Source organism: Triticum aestivum, chromosome 7A, assembly GCF_018294505.1.
Source record: "Triticum aestivum cultivar Chinese Spring chromosome 7A, IWGSC CS RefSeq v2.1, whole genome shotgun sequence".
NCBI lineage: Eukaryota > Viridiplantae > Streptophyta > Magnoliopsida > Poales > Poaceae > Triticum > Triticum aestivum.
Genome location: NC_057812.1, coordinates 422,616,987 through 422,626,753, shown reverse-complemented (window position 1 = coordinate 422,626,753; position 9,767 = coordinate 422,616,987).

Below are 9,767 nucleotides of genomic sequence, written 5' to 3'. Positions count from 1 at the left end.
AACCTTATCGGATTGAGTCTTTAAAGACTTGAGAACACTTGATGTATTATAACGCCCTCGATGCGGCTATAGCTCCCACGTGTCGGGGCACGACTTAGAGACATAACCGCATTGAAAGCAATGTCGCAAGTCAGGCAATCATTACAACATCCCATGTAATATGTAATAAAAGGGGGAGATACATAGTTGGCTTACACTCGCCACGTCACATCAGAGAACATAAATAACATCCATCAAGCAATCACTCATGGCCCGACTACGGCGCCAAAATAGAAAAGAACCCAACATGCGACAAGGCCCTGAATCAAACCCCAACTAGGCACCACTACTGATCGTCGGGAAAGGAAACATAATAACGCTGAGAGTCATCGTCGAACTCCCACTTGATCTCGTACTCGTCACCTGGAGCGGAATCACCTGGACCTGCATCTGGAATTATAGTATCTGTGAGCCACAGGGACTCAGCAATCTCGCACCCTCGCGATCAAGACTATTTAAGCTTATAGGAATGGATAAGGCAAATATATGTGGAGCTACAGCAAGCGACTAGCATATGTGGTGGCTATCTTATTCACAAAAGAGAGCGAGAAGAGGAGACAAAGCACGAGCGAGAAGCTATAAGAACAACCTGCGCAAGCATAACTCCAACACCGTGTCCACTTCCCGGACTCCGCCGAGAAGAGGCCATCACGGCAACACACTCAGTTGATTCATTTTAATTAATTAAGTTTAAGTTATCTACAACCGGACATTAACAAATTCCCATCTGCCCATAACCGCGGGCACGGCTTTCGAAAGTTCAATCCCTGCAGGGGGGTCCCAACTTAGCCCATGACAAGCTCTCACGGTCAACGAAGGAATAGACCTCCACCCAAGACACACCGATCAGACTCGGTAACCCGGTACAACAAGACAATTCGACAGGTTAAAACAAGACCAGCAACACCGCCCGAATGTGCCGACAAATCCCGATAGGAGCTGCACATATCTCTTTCTCAGGGCACACTCAGATTGTCTTAGGTATGGGTAGGCCAGCCCAGAGTTGCCCCTGGTGGCCACCGGTAGCTGACAGGTGGACCAACACTCAGAGGAGCACTGGCCCGGGGGGGGGGTAAAATAAGATGACCCTTGAGTCTGCAGAACCCAAGGGAAAGAAAAGGCTGGGTGGCAAATGGTAAAACCAAGGTTGGGCATTGCTGGACAAGCTTTAATCAAGGCGAACTATCAAGGGGTTCCCATTATAACCCAACCGCGTAAGGAACGCAAAATCCGGGAACATAACACCGATATGACGGAAACTAGGGCGGCAAGAGTGGAACAAAACACTAGGCGAGAGGCCGAGCCTTCCACCCTTTACCAAGTATATAGATGCATTAAGATAACATAGCAATATAATGATATCCCCAACAAGTAAATAAAAGATGTTCCAATAAGGAACGGCCTCCAAACTTCACCTGCAACTAGCAACGCTATAAGAGGGGCTGAGCAAAGCGGTAACATAGCCAATCAACGGTTTGCTAGGACAAGGTGGGTTAGAGGTTTGACAGGGCAATTGGGAGGCTGACAAGCAAAAGGTAGGCATCGTAGCATTGGCATAGCAAGAGCGAGCAAACTAGCATAGCAAAGATAGTAGTGATTTCGAGGGTATGATCATCTTGCCTGCACAGTTGTCAGAGTTGACTGGATCCTCACAAGCAAACTCAACGGGCTCCTTGGTAGAGAACACGTCTCCCAGCTCTACCCAAACAAGACAAACAAGCAACAAGGATACAATCAACCACGTGCAAGACCAAGCAATACGATGCAATGATGAAATGCTATGCGGGATGCGATGCGGGATGCAAAAAGCAAGATATGACAGGAAAAGCATGAACCTGGCCTCAACTTGGAATTCCAAGGGTTCCACTGGAAAGATGAGATGAAATCGCTTGAAAACGATATAAAGATCATTGGAATCGGAGTTACGGTTTGGAAATGGCAAGCGTTTTAAGATATGACACCGGCCTACGATTTACAGCAAGTAGGCATCTAAATGCAATGCAACGAACATGCTACAGCCACCAAACATGACAACGAAATACATGGGAGGGATGCCCACAAGATTCTTAACAAAAGACTAGCACTGAGCCACGGCCAATTCATCCATTATAAGGTTCAAACAAGCATGGCAAAAACGCAAATGCAAAACAGATTCCAGACTTAGTGAAATTAACACTACTCTGAAATTTCAGACCACGAAGCCCTCTTCAGAGCAGTAAAACAACATGATACATGACCTGAACATGACAAGTAAGAACATGGCATGGAGCTACTCAACAAGCTTAACAAAAGACCCAAAGTGACCTGGGGCCAAAAGGGTTCACAAACTATATTAACGGGCACACTAACATAGCTAAAACACAATCAGTTTTCAGACTTGGTGAAAACTGAGACATGCTGAAATATAACTCACGAAGGCATGTAAACGAGCTCGATGCACTCACCACGGTGCAAGTCACAGCAAGGCAAGCATACATACATTAAGAAGGCACAAAATACAAGTTAGACATGGCAAGAACAATGGCATAGCATGCACGGATCAACTACAACAACGCCGGCAAAATCGCAAATGAGTTGACGATCTGCCCAGATTCACCACGAAGCAAAAGTAGAGCTTGATTGACTCAAGCTATGGTGCTCCAAAATAGCAAGTAAAGACATGGATGGATAGAGCATAACATGAATAACAAAAGTCCCTTACTGATCATCCTCAAAAGAGGCACGGATCACTAGGAAACAAGCTGAACATATGGCATCATGAACTAAAATATCCCAGACTTAGTGAAAACAACTGTCCCTGAAAACAGATTTCTCGGGTGCCTCTCTTTGCGAGCTTGCACAAGTCACCACACACATCCTAAAAATGCATGGGCTGCACCTCTGGAAATAATACAAAATGCTTAACAAAACATATAAAGCACTCACAGGCATAGCATGCACACAATAATCCTGGCAAAAATGACAAAAGTCTAAGATGAACTAGCAGATCTGACAATTAACTCACGAAGCCTCCTTATAACAGCATTTTGGGCATCAAGATGAGCTCAAATGAAAATAATGCAATGGAATGAAATGATTTACTCGTCGAGACGAACATTTTGATATATCATAAGTCCAAAACGGAGCTACAGATGCAAAGTTACGAGCGGTTAAAGTAGGCATAAAAAATTAAGGGGGAGAGGGAAAAAGTCAACCCTAGATATTTTGGATCTCAGATCTGGAACGGTGCACTGTTCATCAGGTGCGCGAACCGAGGTCGCCGGAGAAGATGGCCGTGGCGAGGCCGGCCGGTGGAGGAGGGAGGCGAGGCCGGCTCGGGCGGGGGCGGCCGGAGTGGCCGCGGCGCTCGCCGGCGTTGGCGGCGGCCGGAACGGGGCGGCGAGGCGGCGGTGGTGGCGATGGGAGGCGTGCCGCGGCGGCGTGGCGGCGCCGGCCGGCGATGGCGGCGCGGTGGCCGACCGGGGGAAGACGGCGGCGCGGTCGGCGGAGCTGGGGACGAAGGGAGGCGGCGACGGCGCTCCTCTGGCCCGGGAGAGCGGCGTCGGGGGCCGGCTCGGGCCTGGCGGGCCTTCGCGGTGGGCGGCGAAGCGGTCCCGCGCCGGGGACACGTGGCGGCAGCGGATAGGCGAGGGGCGCGGCGGACGTTGTCCGGCCGGGGGCGGACACGTCCGTCGGCGGAGGTTTCTGTTTTTTTTAGAACTAGGGTTTCGAGGGGAAGACGAGATCCGAAAATGGAGGGGGTATATATAGGCATAAGTAGAGCTAGGAGAGTCCAAATGAGATGCGGTTTTCGGCCACGCGATCGTGATCGAACGCTCTAGGACATGGAGCAGAGTTTGGTGGGTTTTTGGGCCAAATTAGATGGGTGTTGGGCTGCAACACACACGAGGCCTTTTCGGTCCCTCGGTTAACCGTTGGAGTATCAAACGAAGTCCAAATGGTACGAAACTTGGCAGGCGGTCTACCGGTAGTAAACCAAGGCCGCTTGGCAAGTCTCGGTCCAATCCGGAAATGTTTAATCCCCACACACGAAACAAAGCTAGAAATGGCCACCGGAGGAGAACGAAGCGCCGGGATGCAAAACGGACAACGGGGAAAATGCTCGAATGCATGAGATGAACACATATGCAAATGCAATGCACATGATGACATGATATGAGATGCATGAAAACGAAAACAACACACGGAGACAAAGACCCGAACCCGAGAAAAAAATATAACTTAACGCAGGAAACGGCAAGAGTTGGATACAAATTTGGAAAGTCGTATCTGGGGCGTTACATGTATGTCTTGCCGTGGATATCTGTGGTGGCAATGGGATACCACAGGCCACTTGATGTATGTTAAGGTGACCAACTTGCGGGTTTCATGACATTGGGAACCTATGCATAGGGGTTGGCACACATTTTCGTCGTGATTCTCCGGTAGAACTTTGGGGCACTCTTTGAGGTTCTATGTGTTGGTTGAATAGATGAATCTGAGATTGTGTGATGCATATCGTATAATCATACCCACGGATACTTGAGGTGACATTGGAGTATCTAGGTGACATTAGGGTTTTGATTGATTTGTGTCTTAAGGTGTTATTCTAGTACGAACTCTAGGGCTGTTTGTGACACCTATAGGAATAGCCCAACGGATTGATTGGAAAGAATAACTTTGAGGTGGTTTCGTACCCTACCATAATCTCTTCATTCGTTCTCCGCTATTAGTGACTTTGGAGTGACTCTTTGTTGCATGTTGAGGGATAGTTTTATGATCCAATTATGTTAGTATTGTTGAGAGGACTTACACTAGCGAAAGTATGAACCCTAGGCCTTGTTACCTATCATTGCAATACTGTTTACTCTCACTTTTATCATTCGTTACCTTGCTGTTTTTATAATTTCAGATTACAAAAACTTATATCTACTATCCATATACCACCTGTATCACCATCTCTTCGCCGAACTAGTGCACCTATACAATTTACCATTGTATTGGGTGTGTTGGGGACACAAGAGACTCTTTGTTATTTGGTTGCAGGGTTGCTTGAGAGAGACCATCTTCATCCTACGCCTCCTACGGATTGATAAACCTTAGGTCATCCACTTGAGGGAAATTTGCTACTGTCCTACAAACCTCTGCACTTGGAGGCCCAACAACGTCTACAAGAAGAAGGTTGTGTAGTAGACATCAAGCTCTTTTCTGGCGCTGTTGCCGGGAGGTTAGAGCTTGAAGGTATATCTTTAGATCTTGCAATCGAGTCTTTTAGTTTCTTGTTTTATCACTAGTTTAGTTTATAAAAGAAAACTATAAAAAATGGAATTGAGTTTGTCTCATACGCTTCACCTTTTAAATATCTTTCGTGAGTATGATGGAAAGGATAATTGTGCTCAAGTGCTAGAAGAAGAAATCTATAAAATGTTTGGCACTAAATATTTGAATGATGAGCATGATTGCAATGTTGTTAATATGAATTCCTTGAATATCCATGATGCTAATGATATGCAAAGCCACAAGCTTGGGGAAGCTATGTTTGATGAAGATGATATTTTTTGTCCCCCAAGTTTTGATGAGCAAATTTATAGTGCCGACAAGGCGCGGCCCCCGGCGGAGTTTGGTGCCACCAAGGTGATGCCCCCGCGGTCGAGTGAAGTGGTGCCCAAGAAAAAGATGATGCAGCACCTGGTTTACTTTGTCAGCTCCCTCTTGCAGGGGGCTAGGTCAAGGTATTCCGGTGTGCAAAAATTGCTCTTCGGCCTCCTCATGGCCTCGAGGAAGCTGTGTCACTACTTCCAAGCCCACGAGATCATTGTCGTCACTCGCCTCCTGTTGCAACGGATACTGCACAACCCGAACACAACCGGAAGGATTGTGGAATGGGCCTTGGAGTTGTCAAGCTTCGGCTTAAAGTTTGAGAGTACCTCGACAATTCGGAGCAGAGTCTTGGCGGAGTTCATCGTGGAATGGACCTCGATGCCTGACGAAGAAATCTAGGAGACTACTCTCCCCGGCAAGGAAGCAGACCGCAACTGGATCATGTACTTTGATGGAGCCTTGTCGCTGCAAGGCGCCGGTGCCAGCGTGCTGCTCGTCGCACCAACCGGAGAGCACCTCAAGTACGTGATCCAGATGCACTTCCCCAGGGAGATGTCCACCAATAACACCGTCGAAAACGAGGGATTGCTTGCCGGTCTCAGGATCGCGGCGGACCTTGGGGTTAAGAAGATCATCATCAGGGGTAAGAAGCTCATCGTCAGGGGTGACTCGTAGCTCGTTGTCAGGCAGGTCAACAAAGATTATCAGAGCCCACTAATGGAGGCATGCGTAGATGAGGTGAGGAAGCGGGAGGAACGCTTTGACGGTATCCAGGTGGAGCACGTCCCCTGAGCGGAGAACGACATTGTTGATTACCTGTCAAAGCGTGCCGCATTCAAGCTACCTGTGGAACCAGGTAGCTTTTTGCTCCGGTTAACTCAACCATCCGTCAATCCATCAGTAGGGCAGAGCAAGCAGAGGAAATCAAGTCCCGACAAGTACTTTCCTACCGAGCCCCCCGGGGCTGCCGGCAAGGGTGCTATCGCGGACGCTGAGCCTGCCCAAGAGCAGCTGGCTCCGGCGGGGCGTCAGGCCCTGGCCGTAGAGACAATCGCTCCGATGGCGGAAGAGATGCCTTTGGTCCTTGTCGTCGAGCCTCAGGCCCCGGCATGGGCACAGCACACCATCCAATTCCTCCAAACAGGGGAGCTTCCTGAGGAGCAGGAAGAAGCGGAGAGAGTAGCCCGTCGGTCCGCCCTGTACCAGTTCGTCGATGACGTCCTGTGCCGAAGGAGGCCGAACGGTGTGAAACTCAAGTGCATCCCCCGGGAGGAAGGACTAGAGCTGTTGGCAGAGATACATGGAGGCATATGTGTCTCCCACATAGGGTCGAGGACCCTTGCCGGGAAGGCATTCCGGCAAGGTTTCTTCTGGCCCACCGCCCTCCAGGTGGCGACGGCACTAGTCACCAAGTGTGAAGCGTGCCAGTTCCATTCAAAGAAGCTTCATCAACCAGCTCAAGCCCTTCAGACAATCCCTCTCTCCTGGCCATTCTCGGTCTGGGGGCTCGATATACTAAGCCCTTTCTCCCGCGCTGTCGGGGGCTTTGAGTACTTGTACATCGCAATCGACAAGTTCACAAAGTGGCCAGAGGTGGAAGCAGTGAGGAAGGTGACTGCTCAGTCAGCCGTCAAATTCTTCAAAGGACTGGTCTACCGTTTTGGTGTGCCAAACAGAGTCATCACCGACAACGGCACGCAGTTCACAAGCCACACCTTCATGCAGTACATTCGAGACCTCGGCAGCAAGGTCTGTTTTGCTTCCGTGGCACATCCACGGAGCAACGGCCAAGCGAAGAGGGCAAATGCTAAAATGTTGCGAGGCTTAAGAACGAAGACCTTTGACAGGCTGCACAAGAGTGGAAGGCACTTGATTAATGAGTTGTCGGCGGTTCTTTGGTCGATCAGGACGACGCCAAATCGAGCCACCGGCCAGACACCTTTCGCCCTGGTATACGGGGCGGAAGCAGTTCTCCCCATGGAACTCATACACGGGTCACCTCGAGTGCTCGCTTATCATGAGCTTGAGCAAGAGTCGTTGCGCCAAGATGACGCGACTCTCCTTGAGGAAGATCGTCTTCGGGCGGCTGTGAGAGCGGCATGCTACCAGCAAGCCTTGCACCGCTACCATAGCCGCAAGGTTCATGCCCGAAGCCTTGAGGAAGGCGACCTTGTTCTTCAGCGTGTTCAGTCGGCAAGAATTCCAACAAGTTGACGCCGAAGTGGGAAGGCCCTTATCGGGTAATACGAGTCACCAGGTCGTGCGCAGTCCACCTGGAGACCAAGGATGCCATACCAGTGAGAAACTCCTGGAACATCGAGCATCTTCGCAAGTTTTACCCATAAGGCGGCTTGCCGGGCCTCCCGGCAAGCCACCTTTTGTACGAGCTTTGCCGACAAGGCATGTGACCCTCTGTACAAAGCCAGGCGCAGACCCTAAGCATAAATAAATGAAGCGCTGGCGCCCTAAGTTATAGCATGCATGCTAGGTCGAGTCTCGTCCTTGGTTAGGGTTGATAGTGCTTAGTGGCGGCTAACCCCTATCTTAGAGGTCGAGTGTGTGTCTCTCTGTTCTTCTCTGTCTTCTTTGGTTCGCAGGACACATGAGTATCCTTGCCGAGCTGCTTTGGAAGGAAGGGGACGGACCGGCGTCCGGACCCCGGCAAGCCAGTATTGCCGGGGGCTACAAGAGCAAAGATCCACCCGCGGAAAGCCAAGGTTGCCGGGGGCTGCAGATTCAGATAAGTTCTCTATCCCTTATCATGTGTTTCGTTATGGACTGAGGTATGTGAAACCTCATTTTATCCTTAGGCTACCATGCTCCCCTCATTCCAGACCCTAGGACTCGTTTCCTGGGACCGAGTTCGGTCATAGTCGTGGCAACAAGGAAATGAAACGAGGAGCCTAAGCCCACCTCATCCCTGCCTCCGCCAAGGGCGTGAGAAAGGTCGAGCGAAGTGGGGGGACGGCAAGGCCTGTTGCCGGGCGAGAAAATGTTTATCTTAAAGGTAACAAGGATTTACTCCTTGTCGTGGGTTTTACCTGTGAACGAAAAACCCGACAAACATCCCTTTTTCATTAAAAAAACATCCCATACAGGTACAGTTCATACGAAATGAAAAACATGAACAAGGGGATTACAAGTTCTAAAGTTAACAAAGGCCCGAAGGCTTACAAGACTAAAAAGAGATAAGATGCCCATAATCCCTTTCTTATCCCTCTCCTCAGGAAATGGAACAAGAAAACAGAAGGGCAAAAGGGGCGCCTAGGCGAGCTACGAGTGGCAGAAGACACCAAGAGAACATCTTGGTGGCCGTCCAAGGGCTGGATGGTGATGGCGGTGCCAGAGGCAGAGCTCGAAGACGAGGCGGCAGGACGTCGGTACGCGACGAAGGCGTCGGTGCCCGCGTACTCCGAGTTGACGGCCTTGCCGCCCGCCCTCTTCCTCTTCCGCTGCCTCCCAAATGCCAGCCGCCCAAGGAGACGACCCCGAGAAGTTCAAGGAGCCGGCGACACGGATGATGGGGTCGCCAGTGCCGCTCGGAATGGCGCCCGATGCCTAATCGGACCCGTCATCCTGCCGCCCGCTAGCCTCATCATCGCTGCCGTTGTCCTCCTCGCCACTCTCGCTCGAGGAGGAATCTTCGTCGTCAGAAGAGCTCTCCATGCAACACCTTACGCGAATCCCGAAGTGCCCGAAGATCTTGACGGAGAGGAGGCCACCCTCCATTAGTTTGAAATGGAGAGTGAGCCCATCTGTCAAGCTGTGGAGGTGAGCGAAGGTCTTCCACCCTCGGTGGAGATACATGACGTGAGGGGCGGGGAACTCGACGTCGGCCCATGTGTCGCTGTTCCCGCAGCCCCTCATATGCAACCGCAACGCCTGCGGCAGATCCAGCTCCATCTCCCGCGCGAATGGAGTTGGGAGGCGAAGGCGACGGCGCGGTGGATGGCGCAGCCTGACGAAGAATTCGCAGGGGTTGTCCCCGGCATGGCCCTCCATCGGAGGAGGAGCTGCTGGCGGAGGAGAGGCTGATCTTCCGCCCCGTACCCCTCTTCCCCGAACACTGTGACCTCTGCCCCGGCCTCGCCCACGGCCTCGCCCCCTCCCCCTTCCCCTCGTAGTCGGCTCTGCCAACACGGGCTCAG